The sequence below is a fragment of the Pseudophryne corroboree genome, chromosome 9, assembly GCF_028390025.1.
Source record: "Pseudophryne corroboree isolate aPseCor3 chromosome 9, aPseCor3.hap2, whole genome shotgun sequence".
Taxonomy (NCBI): domain Eukaryota; kingdom Metazoa; phylum Chordata; class Amphibia; order Anura; family Myobatrachidae; genus Pseudophryne; species Pseudophryne corroboree.
Window position 1 is genome coordinate 302,465,169 of NC_086452.1, and position 16,670 is coordinate 302,481,838.

Consider the following 16,670-nt stretch of genomic DNA (forward strand, 5'->3'; position numbering starts at 1 on the left):
CAGAAACCACAAAGCTCATCTACAGCCACACCACACTGGATACGAACAATCTCATCTGATCTTGGAAGCTAAGCAGTGTTGGGCCTGTTTAGTACTTTGGTGGGAGACCACCTGGGAATACGAGGTGCTGTAGGTATTTTTATACTGCCAACACCGTTCTGTTGATGCATTCCATTTTCAAACTTATTCATTTATGTACCAGTAGTTAGAAGTAGAAAAGTTCTAACAGAAACCACAAAGCTCATCTACAGCCACACCACACTGGATACGCCCAATCTCATCTGATCTTGGAAGCTAAGCAGTATTGGGACTGGTTAGTACTTTGATGGGAGACCACCTGGGAATACAAGGTGCTGCAGGTATTTTTATACTGCCAACACCGTTCTGTTGATGCATTCCATTTTCAAACTTATTCATTTATGTACCAGTAGCTAGAAGTAGAAAAGTTCTAACAGAAACCACAAAGCTCATCTACAGCCACACCACACTGGATACACCCAATCTCATCTGATTTTGGAAGCTAAGCAGTGTTGGGCCTGGTTAGTACTTGGATGGGAGACCACCTGGGAATACAAGGTGCTGTAGGTATATTTATACTGCCAACACTGTTCTGTTGATGCATTCCATTTTCAATCTTATTCATTTATGTACCAGTACTTAGAAGTAGAAAAGTTCTAACAGAAACCACAAAGCTCATCTACAGCCACACCACACTGGATACGCCCAATCTCATCTGATCTTGGAAGCTAAGCAGTGTTGAGCCTGGTTAGTACTTGGATTGGAGGCCACCTGGGAATACAAGGTGCTGTAGGTATTTTTATATTGCCAACACCATGCTGTTGAAGCATTCCATTTTCAAACTTATTTATTTATGTACCAGTAGCTAGAAGTAGAAAAGTTCTAACAGAAACCGCAAAGCTCATCTACAGCCACATCACACTGGATACGCCCAATCTCATCTGATCTTGGAAACTAAGCAGTGCTGGGCCTGGTTAGTATTTGGATGGGAAATCTCCTGGGAATGCAAGTTGCTGCAGATATTTTTATACTGCCAACTCCGTTCTGTTGATGCATTCCATTTTCAAACTTTTTCATTTATTTACCAGTAGTTAGAAGTAGAAAAGTTCTAACAGAAACCACAAAGCTCATCTACAGCCACACCACACTGGATACACACAATCTCATCTGATCTTGGAAGCTAAGCAGTGTTGGGCCTGTTTAGTACTTGGGTGGGAGATAACCTGGGATTACGAGGTGCTGTAGATATTTTTATACTGCCAACACCGTTCTGTTGATGCATTCCATTTTTAATCTTATTAATTTATGTACCAGTAGTTAGAAGTAGAAAAGTTCTAACAGAAACCACAAAGCTCATCTACAGCCACACCACACTGGATACGAACAATCTCATCTGATCTTGGAAGCTAAGCAGTGTTGGGCCTGTTTAGTACTTTGGTGGGAGACCACCTGGGAATACGAGGTGCTGTAGGTATTTTTATACTGCCAACTCCGTTCTGTTGATGCATTCCATTTTCAAACTTTTTCATTTATTTACCAGTAGTTAGAAGTAGAAAAGTTCTGACAGAAACCACAAAAATTATCTTCAGCCACACCACACTGGATACGCCCAAACTCATCTAATCTTGGAAGCTAAGAAGTGTTGGGCCTGGTTAGTACTTGTATGGGAGACCACCTGGCATTACAAGGTGCTGTAGATATTTTTATACTGCCAACTCCGTTCTGTTGATGCATTCCATTTTAAAACTTATTCATTTATGTACCAGTAGTTAGAAGTAGAAAAGTTCTAATAGAAACTACAAAGCTCATCTACAGCCACACCACACTGGATACACCCAATCTCATCTGATTTTGGAAGCTAAGCAGTGTTGGGCCTGGTTAGTACTTGGATGGGAGACCACCTGGGAATACAAGGTGCTGTAGGTATTTTTATACTGCCAACACTGTTCTGTTGATGCATTCCATTTTTAATCTTATTCATTTATGTACCAGTAGTTAGAAGTAGAAAAGTTCTAACAGAAACCACAAAGCTCATCTACAGCCACACCACACTGAATACACCCAATCTCATCTGATTTTGGAAGCTAAGCAGTGTTGGGCCTGGTTAATACTTGGATGGGAGACCACCTGGGAATACAATGTGCTGTAGGTATTTTTATACTGCCAACACTGTTCTGTTGATGCATTCCATTTTCAATCTTATTCATTTATGTACCAGTAGTTAGAAGTAGAAAAGTTCTAACAGAAACCACAAAGCTCATCTACAGCTACACAACATTGGATACGCCCAATCTCATCTGATCTTGGAAACTAAGCAGTGCTGGTCCTGGTTAGTATTTGGATGGGAAACCTCCTGGGAATGCAAGGTGCTGCAGATATTTTTATACTGCCAACTCCGTTCTGTTGATGCATTCTATTTTCAAACTTTTTCATTTATTTACCAGTAGTTAGAAGTAGAAAAGTTCTAACAGAAACCACAAAGCTCATCTACAGCCACACCACACTGGATACGAACAATCTCATCTGATCTTGGAAGCTAAGCAGTGTTGGGCCTGTTTAGTACTTTGGTGGGAGTCCACCTGGGAATACGAGGTGTTGTAGGTATTTTTATACTGCCAACACCGTTCTGTTGATGCATTCCATTTTCAAACTTATTCATTTATGTACCAGTAGTTAGAAGTAGAAAAGTTCTAACAGAAACTACAAAGCTCATCTACAGCCACACCACACTGGATACGCCCAATCTCATCTGATCTTGGAAGCTAAGCAGTATTGGGACTGGTTAGTACTTTGATGGGAGACCACCTGGGAATACAAGGTGCTGCAGGTATTTTTATACTGCCAACACCGTTCTGTTGATGCATTCCATTTTCAAACTTATTCATTTATGTACCAGTAGCTAGAAGTAGAAAAGTTCTAACAGAAACCACAAAGCTCATCTACAGCCACACCACACTGGATACACCCAATCTCATCTGATTTTGGAAGCTAAGCAGTGTTGGGCCTGGTTAGTACTTGGATGGGAGACCACCTGGGAATAAAAGGTGCTGTAGGTATTTTTATACTGCCAACACTGTTCTATTGATGCATTCCATTTTCAATCTTATTCATTTATGTACCAGTAGTTAGAAGTAGAAAAGTTCTAACAGAAACCACAAAGCTCACCTACAGCCACACAACATTGGATATGCCCAATCTCATCTGATCTTGGAAGCTAAGCAGTGTTTGTCCTGGTTAGTACTTGGATGGGAGACAACCTGGCAATACAAGGTGCTGTAGGTATTTTTATATTGCCAACACCATTCTGTTGAAGCATTCCATTTTCAAACTTATTTATTTATGTACCAGCAGTTAGAAGTAGAAAAGTTCTAACAGAAACCGCAAAGCTCATCTACAGCCACATCACACTGGATACGCCCAATCTCATCTGATCTTGGAAACTAAGCAGTGCTGGGCCTGGTTAGTATTTGGATGGGAAACCTCCTGGGAATGCAAGGTGCTGCAGATATTTTAATACTGCCAACTCCGTTCTGTTGATGCATTCCATTTTCAAACTTTTTCATTTATTTACCAGTAGTTAGAAGTAGAAAAGTTCTAACAGAAACCACAAAGCTCATCTACAGCCACACCACACTGGATACGAACAATCTCATCTGATCTTGGAAGCTAAGCAGTGTTGGGCCTGTTTAGTACTTTGGTGGGAGACCACCTGGAAATATGAGGTGCTGGAGGTATTTTTATACTGCCAACACCGTTCTGTTGATGCTTTCCATTTTCAAACTTATTCATTTATGTACCAGTAGTTAGAAGTAGAAAAGTTCTATCAGAAACTACAAAACTCATCTACAGCCACACCACACTGGATACGCCCAATCTCATCTGATCTTGGAAGCTAAGCAGTGTTGGTCCTGGTTAGTACTTGGATGGGAGACCACCTGGCAATACAAGGTGCTGTAGGTATTTTTATACTGCCAACACCGTTCTGTTGATGCATTCCATTTTCAAACTTATTAATTTATGTACCAGTAGCTAGAAGTAGAAAAGTTCTAACAGAAACCGCAAAGCTCATCTACAGCCACACCACACTGGATACGCCCAATCTCATCTGATCTTGGAAGCTAAGCAGTATTGGGACTGGTTAGTACTTTGATGGGAGACGACCTGGGAATACAAGGTGCTGCAGGTATTTTTATACTGCCAACACCGTTCTGTTGATGCATTCCATTTTCAAACTTATTCATTTATGTACCAGTAGCTAGAAGTAGAAAAGTTCTAACAGAAACCACAAAGCTCATCTACAGCCACACCACACTGGATACACCCAATCTCATCTGATTTTGGAAGCTAAGCAGTGTTGGGCCTGGTTAGTACTTGGATGGGAGACCACCTGGGAATAAAAGGTGCTGTAGGTATTTTTATACTGCCAACACTGTTCTATTGATGCATTCCATTTTCAATCTTATTCATTTATGTACCAGTAGTTAGAAGTAGAAAAGTTCTAACAGAAACCACAAAGCTCATCTACAGCCACACAACATTGGATATGCCCAATCTCATCTGATCTTGGAAGCTAAGCAGTGTTGGTCCTGGTTAGTACTTGGATGGGAGACAACCTGGCAATACAAGGTGCTGTAGGTATTTTTATATTGCCAACACCATTCTGTTGAAGCATTCCATTTTCAAACTTATTTATTTATGTACCAGCAGTTAGAAGTAGAAAAGTTCTAACAGAAACCGCAAAGCTCATCTACAGCCACATCACACTGGATACGCCCAATCTCATCTGATCTTGGAAACTAAGCAGTGCTGGGCCTGGTTAGTATTTGGATGGGAAACCTCCTGGGAATGCAAGGTGCTGCAGATATTTTAATACTGCCAACTCCGTTCTGTTGATGCATTCCATTTTCAAACTTTTTCATTTATTTACCAGTAGTTAGAAGTAGAAAAGTTCTAACAGAAACCACAAAGCTCATCTACAGCCACACCACACTGGATACGAACAATCTCATCTGATCTTGGAAGCTAAGCAGTGTTGGGCCTGTTTAGTACTTTGGTGGGAGACCACCTGGGAATATGAGGTGCTGGAGGTATTTTTATACTGCCAACACCGTTCTGTTGATGCATTCCATTTTCAAACTTATTCATTTATGTACCAGTAGTTAGAAGTAGAAAAGTTCTAACAGATACTACAAAACTCATCTACAGCCACTCCACACTGGATACGCCCAATCTCATCTGATCTTGGAAGCTAAGCAGTGTTGGTCCTGGTTAGTACTTGGATGGGAGACCACCTGGCAATACAAGGTGCTGTAGGTATTTTTATACTGCCAACACCGTTCTGTTGATGCATTCCATTTTCAAACTTAATAATTTATGTACCAGTAGCTAGAAGTAGAAAAGTTCTAACAGAAACTGCAAAGTTCATCTACAGCCACACCACACTGGATACGCCCAATCTCATCTGATCTTGGAAACTCAGCAGAGCTGGGCCTGGTTAGTATTTGGATGGGAAACCACCTGGGAATGCAAGGTGCTGCAGATATTTTTATACTGCCAACTCCGTTCTGTTGATGCATTCCATTTTCAAACTTTTTCATTTATTTACCAGTAGTTAGAAGTAGAAAAGTTCTGACAGAAACCACAAAAATTATCTTCAGCCACACCACACTGGATACGCCCAAACTCATCTAATCTTGGAAGCTAAGAAGTGTTGGGCATGGTTAGTACTTGGATGGGAGACCACCTGGCATTACACGGTGCTGTAGGTGTTTTTATACTGCCAATACCGTTCTGTTGATGCATTCCATTTTAAAACTTATTCATTTATGTACCAGTAGTTAGAAGTAGAAAAGTTCTAACAGAAACTACAAAGCTCATCTACAGCCACACCACACTGGATACACCCAATCTCATCTGATTTTGGAAGCTAAGCAGTGTTGGGCCTGGTTAATACTTGGATGGGAGACCACCTGGGAATACAATGTGCTGTAGGTATTTTTATACTGCCAACACTGTTCTGTTGATGCATTCCATTTTCAATCTTATTCATTTATGTACCAGTAGTTAGAAGTAGAAAAGTTCTAACAGAAACCACAAAGCTCATCTACAGCTACACAAAATTGGATACGCCCAATCTCATCTGATCTTGGAAGATAACCAGTGTTGGTCCTGGTTAGTACTTGGATGGGAGACCACCTGGCAATACAAGGTGCTGTAGGTATTTTTATATTGCCAACACCATTCTGTTGAAGCATTCCATTTTCAAACTTATTTATTTATGTACCAGTAGCTAGAAGTAGAAAAGTTCTAACAGAAACCGCAAAGCTCATCTACAGCCACATCACACTGGATACGCCCAATCTCATCTGATCTTGGAAACTAAGCAGTGCTGGGCCTGGTTAGTATTTGGATGGGAAACCTTCTGGGAATGCAAGGTGCTGCAGATATTTTTATACTGCCAACTCCGTTCTGTTGATGCATTCCATTTTCAAACTTTTTCATTTATTTACCAGTAGTTAGAAGTAGAAAAGTTCTAACAGAAACCACAAAGCTCATCTACAGCCACACCACACTGGATACGAACAATCTCATCTGATCTTGGAAGCTAAGCAGTGTTGGGCCTGTTTAGTACTTTGGTGGGAGACCACCTGGGAATACGAGGTGCTGTAGGTATTTTTATACTGCCAACACCGTTCTGTTGATGCATTCCATTTTCAAACTTATTCATTTATGTACCAGTAGTTAGAAGTAGAAAAGTTCTAACAGAAACTACAAAGCTCATCTACAGCCACACCACACTGGATATGCCCAATCTCATCTGATCTTGGAAGCTAAGCAGTATTGGGACTGGTTAGTACTTTGATGGGAGACCACCTGGGAATACAAGGTGCTGCAGGTATTTTTATACTGCCAACACCGTTCTGTTGATGCATTCCATTTTCAAACTTATTCATTTATGTACCAGTAGCTAGAAGTAGAAAAGTTCTAACAGAAACCACAAAGCTAATCTACAGCCACACCACACTGGATACACCCAATCTCATCTGATTTTGGAAGCTAAGCAGTGTTGGGCCTGGTTAGTACTTGGATGGGAGACCACCTGGGAATAAAAGGTGCTGTAGGTATTTTTATACTGCCAACACTGTTCTATTGATGCATTCCATTTTCAATCTTATTCATTTATGTACCAGTAGTTAGAAGTAGAAAAGTTCTAACAGAAACCACAAAGCTCATCTACAGCCACACAACATTGGATACGCCCAATCTCATCTGATCTTGGAAGCTAAGCAGTGTTGGTCCTGGTTAGTACTTGGATGGGAGACAACCTGGCAATACAAGGTGCTGTAGGTATTTTTATATTGCCAACACCATTCTGTTGAAGCATTCCATTTTCAAACTTATTTATTTATGTACCAGCAGTTAGAAGTAGAAAAGTTCTAACAGAAACCGCAAAGCTCATCTACAGTCACGACACACTGGATACGCCCAATCTCATCTGATCTTGGAAACTAAGCAGTGCTGGGCCTGGTTAGTATTTGGATGGGAAACCTCCTGGGAATGCAAGGTGCTGCAGATATTTTAATACTGCCAACTCCGTTCTGTTGATGCATTCCATTTTCAAACTTTTTCATTTATTTACCAGTAGTTAGAAGTAGAAAAGTTCTAACAGAAACCACAAAGCTCATCTACAGCCACACCACACTGGATACGAACAATCTCATCTGATCTTGGAAGCTAAGCAGTGTTGGGCCTGTTTAGTACTTTGGTGGGAGACCACCTGGGAATATGAGGTGCTGGAGGTATTTTTATACTGCCAACACCGTTCTGTTGATGCATTCCATTTTCAAACGTATTCATTTATGTACCAGTAGTTAGAAGTAGAAAAGTTCTAACAGAAACTACAAAACTCATCTACAGCCACACCACACTGGATACGCCCAATCTCATCTGATCTTGGAAGCTAAGCAGTGTTGGTCCTGGTTAGTACTTGGATGGGAGACCACCTGGCAATACAAGGTGCTGTAGGTATTTTTATACTGCCAACACCGTTCTGTTGATGCATTCCATTTTCAAACTTATTAATTTATGTACCAGTAGCTAGAAGTAGAAAAGTTCTAACAGAAACTGCAAAGTTCATCTACAGCCACACCACACTGGATACGCTCAATCTCATCTGATCTTGGAAACTCAGCAGAGCTGGGCTTGGTTAGTATTTGGATGGGAAACCACCTGGGAATGCAAGGTGCTGCAGATATTTTTATACTGCCAACTCCGTTCTGTTGATGCATTCCATTTTCAAACTTTTTCATTTATTTACCAGTAGTTAGAAGTAGAAAAGTTCTGACAGAAACCACAAAAATTATCTTCAGTCACACCACACTGGATACGCCCAAACTCATATAATCTTGGAAGCTAAGAAGTGTTGGGCCTGGTTAGTACTTGGATGGGAGACCACCTGGCATTACACGGTGCTGTAGGTATTTTTATACTGCCAATACCGTTCTGTTGATGCATTCCATTTTCAAACGTATTCATTTATGTACCAGTAGTTAGAAGTAGAAAAGTTCTAACAGAAACTACAAAGCTCATCTACAGCCACACCACACTGGATACGCCCAATCTTATCTGATCTTGGAAGCTAAGCAGTATTGGGACTGGTTAGTACTTTGATGGGAGACCACCTGGGAATACAAGGTGCTGCAGGTATTTTTATACTGCCTACACCGTTCTGTTGATGCATTCCATTTTCAAACTTATTCATTTATGTACCAGTAGCTAGAAGTAGAAAAGTTCTAACAGAAACCACAAAGCTCATCTACAGCCACACCACACTGGATACACCCAATCTCATCTGATCTTGGAAGCTAAGCAGTGTTGGGCCTGGTTAGTACTTGGATGGGAGACCTCCTGAGAATACAAGGTGCTGTAGGTATTTTTATACTGCCAACACCGTTCTGTTGATGCATTCCAATTTCAAACTTTTTCATTTATTTACCAGTAGTTAGAAGTAGAAAAGTTCTGACAGAAACCACAAAAATTATCTTCAGCCACACCACACTGGATGCGCCCAATCTCATCTGATCTTGGAAACTCAGCAGAGCTGGGCCTGGTTAGTATTTGGATGGGAAACCACCTGTGAATGCAAGGTGCTGCAGATATTTTTATACTGCCAACTCCGTTCTGTTGATACATTCCATTTTCAAACTTTTTCATTTATTTACCAGTAGTTAGAAGTAGAAAAGTTCTGACAGAAACCACAAATATTATCTTCAGCTACACCACACTGGATACGCCCAATCTCATCTGATCTTGGAAGCTAAGCAGTGTTGGTCCTGGTTAGTACTTGGATGGGAGACCACCTGGCAATACAAGGTGCTATAGGTATTTTTATACTGCCAACACCGTTCTGTTGATGCATTCCATTTTCAAACTTATTAATTTATGTACCAGTAGCTAGAAGTAGAAAAGTTCTAACAGAAACCACAAAGCTCATCTACAGCTACACAACATTGGATACACCCAATCTCATCTGATCTTGGAAGATAACCAGTGTTGGTCCTGGTTAGTACTTGGATGGGAGACCACCTGGCAATACAAGGTGCTGTAGGTATTTTTATATTGCCAACACCATTCTGTTGAAGCATTCCATTTTCAAACTTATTTATTTATGTACCAGTAGCTAGAAGTAGAAAAGTTCTAACAGAAACCGCAAAGCTCATCTACAGCCACATCACACTGGATACGCCCAATCTCATCTGATCTTGGAAACTAAGCAGTGCTGGGCCTGGTTAGTATTTGGATGGGAAACCTCCTGGGAATGCAAGGTGCTGCAGATATTTTTATACTGCCAACTCCGTTCTGTTGATGCATTCCATTTTCAAACTTTTTCATTTATTTACCAGTAGTTAGAAGTAGAAAAGTTCTAACAGAAACCACAAAGCTCATCTACAGCCACACCACACTGGATACGAACAATCTCATCTGATCTTGGAAGCTAAGCAGTGTTGGGCCTGTTTAGTACTTTGGTGGGAGACCACCTGGGAATACGAGGTGCTGTAGGTATTTTTATACTGCCAACACCGTTCTGTTGATGCATTCCATTTTCAAACTTATTCATTTATGTACCTGTAGTTAGAAGTAGAAAAGTTCTAACAGAAACTACAAAGCTCATCTACAGCCACACCACACTGGATACGCCCAATCTCATCTGATCTTGGAAGCTAAGCAGTATTGGGACTGGTTAGCACTTTGATGGGAGACCACCTGGGAATACAAGGTGCTGCAGGTATTTTTATACTGCCAACACCGTTCTGTTGATGCATTCCATTTTCAAACTTATTCATTTATGTACCAGTAGCTAGAAGTAGAAAAGTTCTAACAGAAACCACAAAGCTCATCTACAGCCACACCACACTGGATACACCCAATCTCATCTGATTTTGGAAGCTAAGCAGTGTTGGGCCTGGTTAGTATTTGGATGGGAGACCACCTGGGAATAAAAGGTGCTGTAGGTATTTTTATACTGCCAACACTGTTCTATTGATGCATTCCATTTTCAATCTTATTCATTTATGTACCAGTAGTTAGAAGTAGAAAAGTTCTAACAGAAACCACAAAGCTCATCTACAGCCACACAACATTGGATACGCCCAATCTCATCTGATTTTGGAAGCTAAGCAGTGTTGGTCCTGGTTAGTACTTGGATGGGAGACAACCTGGCAATACAAGGTGCTGTAGGTATTTTTATATTGCCAACACCATTCTGTTGAAGCATTCCATTTTCAAACTTATTTATTTATGTACCAGCAGTTAGAAGTAGAAAAGTTCTAACAGAAACCGCAAAGCTCATCTACAGCCACATCACACTGGATACGCCCAATCTCATCTGATCTTGGAAACTAAGCAGTGCTGGGCCTGGTTAGTATTTGGATGGGAAACCTCCTGGGAATGCAAGGTGCTGCAGATATTTTAATACTGCCAACTCCGTTCTGTTGATGCATTCCATTTTCAAACTTTTTCATTTATTTACCAGTAGTTAGAAGTAGAAAAGTTCTGACAGAAACCATAAAAATTATCTTCAGCCACACCACACTGGATACGCCCAAACTCATCTAATTTTGGAAGCTAAGAAGTGTTGGGCCTGGTTAGTACTTGGATGGGAGACCACTTGGCATTACAAGGTGCTGTAGGTATTTTTATACTGCCAATACCGTTCTGTTGATGCTTTCCATTTTCAAACTTATTCATTTATGTACCAGTAGTTAGAAGTAGAAAAGTTCTAACAGAAACTACAAAGCTCATCTACAGCCACACCACACTGGATACACCCAATCTCATCTGATTTTGGAAGCTAAGCAGTGTTGGGCCTGGTTAGTACTTGTATGGGAGACCACCTGGGAATACAAGGTGCTGTAGGTATTTTTATACTGCCAACACTGTTCTGTTGATGCATTCCATTTTTAATCTTATTCATTTATGTACCAGTAGTTAGAAGTAGAAAAGTTCTAACAGAAACCACAAAGCTCATCTACAGCTACACAACATTGGATACGCCCAATCTCATCTGATCTTGGAAGCTAAGAAGTGTTGGGCATGGTTAGTACTTGGATGGGAGACCACCTGGCATTACACGGTGCTGTAGGTGTTTTTATACTGCCAATACCGTTCTGTTGATGCATTCCATTTTCAAACTTTTTCATTTATTTACCAGTAGTTAGAAGTAGAAAAGTTCTAACAGAAACCACAAAGCTCATATACAGCCACACCACACTGGATACACACAATCTCATCTGATCTTGGAAGCTAAGCAGTGTTGGGCCTGTTTAGTACTTGGGTGGGAGATAACCTGGGAATACGAGGTGCTGTAGATATTTTTATACTGCCAACACCGTTCTGTTGATGCATTCCATTTTTAATCTTATTCATTTATGTACCAGTAGTTAGAAGTAGAAAAGTTCTAACAGAAACCACAAAGCTCATCTACAGCCACACCACACTGGATACGCCCAATATCATCTGATCTTGGAAGCTAAGAAGTGTTGGGCCTGGTTAGTACTTGGATGGGAGACAACCTGGGAATACAAGGTGCTGGAGGTATTTTTATACTGCCAACACCATTCTGTTGATGCATTCCATTTTCAAACTTATTCATTTATGTGCCAGTAGCTAGAAGTAGAAAAGTTCTAACAGAAACCGCAAAGTTCATCTACAGCCACACCACACTGGATACGCCCAATCTCATCTGATCTTGGAAACTAAGCAATGCTGGGCCTGGTAAGTATTTGGATGGGAAACCACCTGGATATGCAAGGTGCTGCAGATATTTTTATACTGCCAACTCCGTTCTGTTGATACATTCCATTTTCAAACCTGTTCATTTATGTACCAGTAGTTAGAAGTAGAAAAGTTCTAACAGAAACCGCAAAGCTCATCTACAGCCACACCACACTGGATCTGCCTAATATCATCTGACCTTGGCAGCTAAGCAGTGTTGGGCCTGGTTAGTACTTGGATGGGAGACAACCTGGGAATACAAAGTGATGTAGGTATTTTTATACTGCCAACACCGTTCTGTTGATGCATTCCATTTTCAAACTTATTCATTTATGTACCAGTAGTTAGAAGTAGAAAAGTTCTAACAGAAACTACAAAGCTCATCTACAGCCACACCACACTGGATATGCCCAATCTCATCTGATCTTGGAAGCTAAGCAGTATTGGGACTGGTTAGTACTTTGATGGGAGACCACCTGGGAATACAAGGTGCTGCAGGTATTTTTATACTGCCAACACCGTTCTGTTGATGCATTCCATTTTCAAACTTATTCATTTATGTACCAGTAGCTAGAAGTAGAAAAGTTCTAACAGAAACCACAAAGCTCATCTACAGCCACACCACACTGGATACACCCAATCTCATCTGATTTTGGAAGCTAAGCAGTGTTGGGCCTGGTTAGTACTTGGATGGGAGACCACCTGGGAATAAAAGGTGCTGTAGGTATTTTTATACTGCCAACACTGTTCTATTGATGCATTCCATTTTCAATCTTATTCATTTATGTACCAGTAGTTAGAAGTAGAAAAGTTCTAACAGAAACCACAAAGCTCATCTACAGCCACACAACATTGGATACGCCCAATCTCATCTGATCTTGGAAGCTAAGCAGTGTTGGTCCTGGTTAGTACTTGGATGGGAGACAACCTGGCAATACAAGGTGCTGTAGGTATTTTTATATTGCCAACACCATTCTGTTGAAGCATTCCATTTTCAAACTTATTTATTTATGTACCAGCAGTTAGAAGTAGAAAAGTTCTAACAGAAACCGCAAAGCTCATCTACAGTCACGACACACTGGATACGCCCAATCTCATCTGATCTTGGAAACTAAGCAGTGCTGGGCCTGGTTAGTATTTGGATGGGAAACCTCCTGGGAATGCAAGGTGCTGCAGATATTTTAATACTGCCAACTCCGTTCTGTTGATGCATTCCATTTTCAAACTTTTTCATTTATTTACCAGTAGTTAGAAGTAGAAAAGTTCTAACAGAAACCACAAAGCTCATCTACAGCCACACCACACTGGATACGAACAATCTCATCTGATCTTGGAAGCTAAGCAGTGTTGGGCCTGTTTAGTACTTTGGTGGGAGACCACCTGGGAATATGAGGTGCTGGAGGTATTTTTATACTGCCAACACCGTTCTGTTGATGCATTCCATTTTCAAACGTATTCATTTATGTACCAGTAGTTAGAAGTAGAAAAGTTCTAACAGAAACTACAAAACTCATCTACAGCCACACCACACTGGATACGCCCAATCTCATCTGATCTTGGAAGCTAAGCAGTGTTGGTCCTGGTTAGTACTTGGATGGGAGACCACCTGGCAATACAAGGTGCTGTAGGTATTTTTATACTGCCAACACCGTTCTGTTGATGCATTCCATTTTCAAACTTATTAATTTATGTACCAGTAGCTAGAAGTAGAAAAGTTCTAACAGAAACTGCAAAGTTCATCTACAGCCACACCACACTGGATACGCTCAATCTCATCTGATCTTGGAAACTCAGCAGAGCTGGGCCTGGTTAGTATTTGGATGGGAAACCACCTGGGAATGCAAGGTGCTGCAGATATTTTTATACTGCCAACTCCGTTCTGTTGATGCATTCCATTTTCAAACTTTTTCATTTATTTACCAGTAGTTAGAAGTAGAAAAGTTCTGACAGAAACCACAAAAATTATCTTCAGTCACACCACACTGGATACGCCCAAACTCATATAATCTTGGAAGCTAAGAAGTGTTGGGCCTGGTTAGTACTTGGATGGGAGACCACCTGGCATTACACGGTGCTGTAGGTATTTTTATACTGCCAATACCGTTCTGTTGATGCATTCCATTTTCAAACGTATTCATTTATGTACCAGTAGTTAGAAGTAGAAAAGTTCTAACAGAAACTACAAAGCTCATCTACAGCCACACCACACTGGATACGCCCAATCTTATCTGATCTTGGAAGCTAAGCAGTATTGGGACTGGTTAGTACTTTGATGGGAGACCACCTGGGAATACAAGGTGCTGCAGGTATTTTTATACTGCCTACACCGTTCTGTTGATGCATTCCATTTTCAAACTTATTCATTTATGTACCAGTAGCTAGAAGTAGAAAAGTTCTAACAGAAACCACAAAGCTCATCTACAGCCACACCACACTGGATACACCCAATCTCATCTGATCTTGGAAGCTAAGCAGTGTTGGGCCTGGTTAGTACTTGGATGGGAGACCTCCTGAGAATACAAGGTGCTGTAGGTATTTTTATACTGCCAACACCGTTCTGTTGATGCATTCCAATTTCAAACTTTTTCATTTATTTACCAGTAGTTAGAAGTAGAAAAGTTCTAACAGAAACCACAAAGCTCATCTACAGCCACACCACACTGGATATGCCCAATCTCATCTGATCTTGGAAGCTAAGCAGTGTTGGTCCTGGTTAGTACTTGGATGGGAGACCACCTGGCAATACAAGGTGCTATAGGTATTTTTATACTGCCAACACCGTTCTGTTGATGCATTCCATTTTCAAACTTATTAATTTATGTACCAGTAGCTAGAAGTAGAAAAGTTCTAACAGAAACCACAAAGCTCATCTACAGCTACACAACATTGGATACACCCAATCTCATCTGATCTTGGAAGATAACCAGTGTTGGTCCTGGTTAGTACTTGGATGGGAGACCACCTGGCAATACAAGGTGCTGTAGGTATTTTTATATTGCCAACACCATTCTGTTGAAGCATTCCATTTTCAAACTTATTTATTTATGTACCAGTAGCTAGAAGTAGAAAAGTTCTAACAGAAACCGCAAAGCTCATCTACAGCCACATCACACTGGATACGCCCAATCTCATCTGATCTTGGAAACTAAGCAGTGCTGGGCCTGGTTAGTATTTGGATGGGAAACCTCCTGGGAATGCAAGGTGCTGCAGATATTTTTATACTGCCAACTCCGTTTTGTTGATGCATTCCATTTTCAATCTTATTCATTTATGTACCAGTACTTAGAAGTAGAAAAGTTCTAACAGAAACCACAAAGCTCATCTACAGCCACACAACATTGGATACGCCCAATCTCATCTGATCTTGGAAGCTAAGCAGTGTTGGTCCTGGTTAGTACTTGGATGGGAGACCACCTGGCAATACAAGGTGCTGTAGGTATTTTTATACTGCAAACACCGTTCTGTTGATGCATTCCATTTTAAAACGTATTCATTTATGTACCAGTCGTTAGAAGTAGAAAAGTTCTAACAGAAACCACAAAGCTCATCTACAGCCACACCACACTGGATACGCCCAATCTCATCTGATCTTGGAAGCTAAGCAGTGTTGGGCCTGGTTAGTACTTGGATTGGAGGCCACTTGGGAATACAAGGTGCTGTAGGTATTTTTATATTGCCAACACCATGCTGTTGAAGCATTCCATTTTCAAACTTATTTATTTATGTACCAGTAGCTAGAAGTAGAAAAGTTCTAACAGAAACCGCAAAGCTCATCTACAGCCACATCACACTGGATACGCCCAATCTCATCTGATCTTGGAAACTAAGCAGTGCTGGGCCTGGTTAGTATTTGGATGGGAAATCTCCTGGGAATGCAAGGTGCTGCAGATATTTTTATACTGCCAACTCCGTTCTGTTGATGCATTCCATTTTTAATCTTATTAATTTATGTACCAGTAGTTAGAAGTAGAAAAGTTCTAACAGAAACCACAAAGCTCATCTACAGCCACACCACACTGGATACGAACAATCTCATCTGATCTTGGAAGCTAAGCAGTGTTGGGCCTGTTTAGTACTTTGGTGGGAGACCACCTGGGAATACGAGGTGCTGTAGGTATTTTTATACTGCCAACTCCGTTCTGTTGATGCATTCCATTTTCAAACTTTTTCATTTATTTACCAGTAGTTAGAAGTAGAAAAGTTCTGACAGAAACCACAAAAATTATCTTCAGCCACACCACACTGGATACGCCCAAACTCATCTAATCTTGGAAGCTAAGAAGTGTTGGGCCTGGTTAGTACTTGTATGGGAGACCACCTGGCATTACAAGGTGCTGTAGATATTTTTATACTGCCAACTCCGTTCTGTTGATGCATTC

At 40.8% G+C, this 16,670-nt stretch overlaps 10 non-coding genes and 61 pseudogenes across 10 annotated transcripts; all 71 read left to right on the forward strand.

The window, feature by feature from the left end:
• Nucleotides 1-17: 17 nt before the first annotated feature.
• On the forward strand, nt 18-136 carry LOC134960176 (5S ribosomal RNA; annotated as a pseudogene).
• Nucleotides 137-243: 107 nt separating this feature from the next.
• LOC134961231 (5S ribosomal RNA) lies at nt 244-362 on the forward strand (annotated as a pseudogene).
• Nucleotides 363-469: 107 nt separating this feature from the next.
• On the forward strand, nt 470-588 carry LOC134959113 (5S ribosomal RNA). The gene has a single exon (XR_010187190.1). It is a non-coding gene; the product is annotated as a 5S ribosomal RNA (ribosomal RNA).
• Nucleotides 589-695: 107 nt separating this feature from the next.
• On the forward strand, nt 696-814 carry LOC134960942 (5S ribosomal RNA; annotated as a pseudogene).
• Nucleotides 815-921: 107 nt separating this feature from the next.
• On the forward strand, nt 922-1,040 carry LOC134963866 (5S ribosomal RNA; annotated as a pseudogene).
• A 107-nt stretch (nt 1,041-1,147) lies between these two features.
• Nucleotides 1,148-1,266, forward strand: LOC134962416 (5S ribosomal RNA; annotated as a pseudogene).
• Nucleotides 1,267-1,373: 107 nt separating this feature from the next.
• On the forward strand, nt 1,374-1,492 carry LOC134960177 (5S ribosomal RNA; annotated as a pseudogene).
• Nucleotides 1,493-1,599: 107 nt separating this feature from the next.
• LOC134964925 (5S ribosomal RNA) lies at nt 1,600-1,718 on the forward strand (annotated as a pseudogene).
• A 107-nt stretch (nt 1,719-1,825) lies between these two features.
• LOC134959126 (5S ribosomal RNA) lies at nt 1,826-1,944 on the forward strand. Its single transcript, XR_010187202.1, has one exon. It is a non-coding gene; the product is annotated as a 5S ribosomal RNA (ribosomal RNA).
• A 107-nt stretch (nt 1,945-2,051) lies between these two features.
• LOC134960120 (5S ribosomal RNA) lies at nt 2,052-2,170 on the forward strand (annotated as a pseudogene).
• A 107-nt stretch (nt 2,171-2,277) lies between these two features.
• Nucleotides 2,278-2,396, forward strand: LOC134964717 (5S ribosomal RNA; annotated as a pseudogene).
• Nucleotides 2,397-2,503: 107 nt separating this feature from the next.
• Nucleotides 2,504-2,622, forward strand: LOC134961514 (5S ribosomal RNA; annotated as a pseudogene).
• Nucleotides 2,623-2,729: 107 nt separating this feature from the next.
• On the forward strand, nt 2,730-2,848 carry LOC134961232 (5S ribosomal RNA; annotated as a pseudogene).
• A 107-nt stretch (nt 2,849-2,955) lies between these two features.
• On the forward strand, nt 2,956-3,074 carry LOC134961472 (5S ribosomal RNA). The gene has a single exon (XR_010187913.1). It is a non-coding gene; the product is annotated as a 5S ribosomal RNA (ribosomal RNA).
• A 107-nt stretch (nt 3,075-3,181) lies between these two features.
• Nucleotides 3,182-3,300, forward strand: LOC134963354 (5S ribosomal RNA; annotated as a pseudogene).
• Nucleotides 3,301-3,407: 107 nt separating this feature from the next.
• Nucleotides 3,408-3,526, forward strand: LOC134962193 (5S ribosomal RNA; annotated as a pseudogene).
• A 107-nt stretch (nt 3,527-3,633) lies between these two features.
• LOC134963137 (5S ribosomal RNA) lies at nt 3,634-3,752 on the forward strand (annotated as a pseudogene).
• Nucleotides 3,753-3,859: 107 nt separating this feature from the next.
• LOC134959974 (5S ribosomal RNA) lies at nt 3,860-3,978 on the forward strand (annotated as a pseudogene).
• Nucleotides 3,979-4,085: 107 nt separating this feature from the next.
• LOC134963217 (5S ribosomal RNA) lies at nt 4,086-4,204 on the forward strand (annotated as a pseudogene).
• A 107-nt stretch (nt 4,205-4,311) lies between these two features.
• LOC134961484 (5S ribosomal RNA) lies at nt 4,312-4,430 on the forward strand. The gene has a single exon (XR_010187915.1). It is a non-coding gene; the product is annotated as a 5S ribosomal RNA (ribosomal RNA).
• Nucleotides 4,431-4,537: 107 nt separating this feature from the next.
• On the forward strand, nt 4,538-4,656 carry LOC134964525 (5S ribosomal RNA; annotated as a pseudogene).
• Nucleotides 4,657-4,763: 107 nt separating this feature from the next.
• Nucleotides 4,764-4,882, forward strand: LOC134962194 (5S ribosomal RNA; annotated as a pseudogene).
• Nucleotides 4,883-4,989: 107 nt separating this feature from the next.
• LOC134961823 (5S ribosomal RNA) lies at nt 4,990-5,108 on the forward strand (annotated as a pseudogene).
• A 107-nt stretch (nt 5,109-5,215) lies between these two features.
• Nucleotides 5,216-5,334, forward strand: LOC134960665 (5S ribosomal RNA; annotated as a pseudogene).
• A 107-nt stretch (nt 5,335-5,441) lies between these two features.
• Nucleotides 5,442-5,560, forward strand: LOC134963773 (5S ribosomal RNA; annotated as a pseudogene).
• Nucleotides 5,561-5,893: 333 nt separating this feature from the next.
• LOC134960126 (5S ribosomal RNA) lies at nt 5,894-6,012 on the forward strand (annotated as a pseudogene).
• A 107-nt stretch (nt 6,013-6,119) lies between these two features.
• LOC134964763 (5S ribosomal RNA) lies at nt 6,120-6,238 on the forward strand (annotated as a pseudogene).
• A 107-nt stretch (nt 6,239-6,345) lies between these two features.
• LOC134962565 (5S ribosomal RNA) lies at nt 6,346-6,464 on the forward strand (annotated as a pseudogene).
• Nucleotides 6,465-6,571: 107 nt separating this feature from the next.
• On the forward strand, nt 6,572-6,690 carry LOC134960178 (5S ribosomal RNA; annotated as a pseudogene).
• Nucleotides 6,691-6,797: 107 nt separating this feature from the next.
• On the forward strand, nt 6,798-6,916 carry LOC134961981 (5S ribosomal RNA; annotated as a pseudogene).
• A 107-nt stretch (nt 6,917-7,023) lies between these two features.
• Nucleotides 7,024-7,142, forward strand: LOC134961496 (5S ribosomal RNA). Its single transcript, XR_010187917.1, has one exon. It is a non-coding gene; the product is annotated as a 5S ribosomal RNA (ribosomal RNA).
• Nucleotides 7,143-7,249: 107 nt separating this feature from the next.
• LOC134964078 (5S ribosomal RNA) lies at nt 7,250-7,368 on the forward strand (annotated as a pseudogene).
• Nucleotides 7,369-7,475: 107 nt separating this feature from the next.
• On the forward strand, nt 7,476-7,594 carry LOC134963988 (5S ribosomal RNA; annotated as a pseudogene).
• A 107-nt stretch (nt 7,595-7,701) lies between these two features.
• Nucleotides 7,702-7,820, forward strand: LOC134961824 (5S ribosomal RNA; annotated as a pseudogene).
• A 107-nt stretch (nt 7,821-7,927) lies between these two features.
• Nucleotides 7,928-8,046, forward strand: LOC134959975 (5S ribosomal RNA; annotated as a pseudogene).
• A 107-nt stretch (nt 8,047-8,153) lies between these two features.
• Nucleotides 8,154-8,272, forward strand: LOC134964558 (5S ribosomal RNA; annotated as a pseudogene).
• A 107-nt stretch (nt 8,273-8,379) lies between these two features.
• On the forward strand, nt 8,380-8,498 carry LOC134959079 (5S ribosomal RNA; annotated as a pseudogene).
• Nucleotides 8,499-8,605: 107 nt separating this feature from the next.
• Nucleotides 8,606-8,724, forward strand: LOC134962590 (5S ribosomal RNA; annotated as a pseudogene).
• A 107-nt stretch (nt 8,725-8,831) lies between these two features.
• On the forward strand, nt 8,832-8,950 carry LOC134959657 (5S ribosomal RNA). The gene has a single exon (XR_010187638.1). It is a non-coding gene; the product is annotated as a 5S ribosomal RNA (ribosomal RNA).
• Nucleotides 8,951-9,057: 107 nt separating this feature from the next.
• LOC134964362 (5S ribosomal RNA) lies at nt 9,058-9,176 on the forward strand (annotated as a pseudogene).
• A 107-nt stretch (nt 9,177-9,283) lies between these two features.
• Nucleotides 9,284-9,402, forward strand: LOC134962611 (5S ribosomal RNA; annotated as a pseudogene).
• A 107-nt stretch (nt 9,403-9,509) lies between these two features.
• LOC134963466 (5S ribosomal RNA) lies at nt 9,510-9,628 on the forward strand (annotated as a pseudogene).
• Nucleotides 9,629-9,735: 107 nt separating this feature from the next.
• LOC134962195 (5S ribosomal RNA) lies at nt 9,736-9,854 on the forward strand (annotated as a pseudogene).
• Nucleotides 9,855-9,961: 107 nt separating this feature from the next.
• LOC134960181 (5S ribosomal RNA) lies at nt 9,962-10,080 on the forward strand (annotated as a pseudogene).
• Nucleotides 10,081-10,187: 107 nt separating this feature from the next.
• On the forward strand, nt 10,188-10,306 carry LOC134963273 (5S ribosomal RNA; annotated as a pseudogene).
• Nucleotides 10,307-10,413: 107 nt separating this feature from the next.
• On the forward strand, nt 10,414-10,532 carry LOC134959321 (5S ribosomal RNA). Its single transcript, XR_010187369.1, has one exon. It is a non-coding gene; the product is annotated as a 5S ribosomal RNA (ribosomal RNA).
• Nucleotides 10,533-10,639: 107 nt separating this feature from the next.
• LOC134964756 (5S ribosomal RNA) lies at nt 10,640-10,758 on the forward strand (annotated as a pseudogene).
• Nucleotides 10,759-10,865: 107 nt separating this feature from the next.
• LOC134962196 (5S ribosomal RNA) lies at nt 10,866-10,984 on the forward strand (annotated as a pseudogene).
• A 333-nt stretch (nt 10,985-11,317) lies between these two features.
• Nucleotides 11,318-11,436, forward strand: LOC134961337 (5S ribosomal RNA). The gene has a single exon (XR_010187889.1). It is a non-coding gene; the product is annotated as a 5S ribosomal RNA (ribosomal RNA).
• Nucleotides 11,437-11,543: 107 nt separating this feature from the next.
• LOC134958946 (5S ribosomal RNA) lies at nt 11,544-11,662 on the forward strand (annotated as a pseudogene).
• A 107-nt stretch (nt 11,663-11,769) lies between these two features.
• Nucleotides 11,770-11,888, forward strand: LOC134961685 (5S ribosomal RNA; annotated as a pseudogene).
• A 107-nt stretch (nt 11,889-11,995) lies between these two features.
• LOC134963620 (5S ribosomal RNA) lies at nt 11,996-12,114 on the forward strand (annotated as a pseudogene).
• A 107-nt stretch (nt 12,115-12,221) lies between these two features.
• On the forward strand, nt 12,222-12,340 carry LOC134963710 (5S ribosomal RNA; annotated as a pseudogene).
• Nucleotides 12,341-12,673: 333 nt separating this feature from the next.
• On the forward strand, nt 12,674-12,792 carry LOC134961982 (5S ribosomal RNA; annotated as a pseudogene).
• A 107-nt stretch (nt 12,793-12,899) lies between these two features.
• Nucleotides 12,900-13,018, forward strand: LOC134961511 (5S ribosomal RNA). Its single transcript, XR_010187919.1, has one exon. It is a non-coding gene; the product is annotated as a 5S ribosomal RNA (ribosomal RNA).
• Nucleotides 13,019-13,125: 107 nt separating this feature from the next.
• On the forward strand, nt 13,126-13,244 carry LOC134964079 (5S ribosomal RNA; annotated as a pseudogene).
• Nucleotides 13,245-13,351: 107 nt separating this feature from the next.
• LOC134963989 (5S ribosomal RNA) lies at nt 13,352-13,470 on the forward strand (annotated as a pseudogene).
• Nucleotides 13,471-13,577: 107 nt separating this feature from the next.
• LOC134961825 (5S ribosomal RNA) lies at nt 13,578-13,696 on the forward strand (annotated as a pseudogene).
• Nucleotides 13,697-13,803: 107 nt separating this feature from the next.
• Nucleotides 13,804-13,922, forward strand: LOC134959976 (5S ribosomal RNA; annotated as a pseudogene).
• Nucleotides 13,923-14,029: 107 nt separating this feature from the next.
• Nucleotides 14,030-14,148, forward strand: LOC134964297 (5S ribosomal RNA; annotated as a pseudogene).
• A 107-nt stretch (nt 14,149-14,255) lies between these two features.
• Nucleotides 14,256-14,374, forward strand: LOC134959080 (5S ribosomal RNA; annotated as a pseudogene).
• Nucleotides 14,375-14,481: 107 nt separating this feature from the next.
• Nucleotides 14,482-14,600, forward strand: LOC134962591 (5S ribosomal RNA; annotated as a pseudogene).
• A 107-nt stretch (nt 14,601-14,707) lies between these two features.
• On the forward strand, nt 14,708-14,826 carry LOC134959779 (5S ribosomal RNA). Its single transcript, XR_010187652.1, has one exon. It is a non-coding gene; the product is annotated as a 5S ribosomal RNA (ribosomal RNA).
• A 107-nt stretch (nt 14,827-14,933) lies between these two features.
• On the forward strand, nt 14,934-15,052 carry LOC134961717 (5S ribosomal RNA; annotated as a pseudogene).
• Nucleotides 15,053-15,159: 107 nt separating this feature from the next.
• On the forward strand, nt 15,160-15,278 carry LOC134963468 (5S ribosomal RNA; annotated as a pseudogene).
• Nucleotides 15,279-15,385: 107 nt separating this feature from the next.
• On the forward strand, nt 15,386-15,504 carry LOC134962198 (5S ribosomal RNA; annotated as a pseudogene).
• A 107-nt stretch (nt 15,505-15,611) lies between these two features.
• LOC134962247 (5S ribosomal RNA) lies at nt 15,612-15,730 on the forward strand (annotated as a pseudogene).
• A 107-nt stretch (nt 15,731-15,837) lies between these two features.
• On the forward strand, nt 15,838-15,956 carry LOC134959892 (5S ribosomal RNA; annotated as a pseudogene).
• A 107-nt stretch (nt 15,957-16,063) lies between these two features.
• Nucleotides 16,064-16,182, forward strand: LOC134963203 (5S ribosomal RNA; annotated as a pseudogene).
• Nucleotides 16,183-16,289: 107 nt separating this feature from the next.
• LOC134960182 (5S ribosomal RNA) lies at nt 16,290-16,408 on the forward strand (annotated as a pseudogene).
• Nucleotides 16,409-16,515: 107 nt separating this feature from the next.
• Nucleotides 16,516-16,634, forward strand: LOC134964926 (5S ribosomal RNA; annotated as a pseudogene).
• The last annotated feature ends 36 nt before the right edge of the window (nt 16,635-16,670 follow it).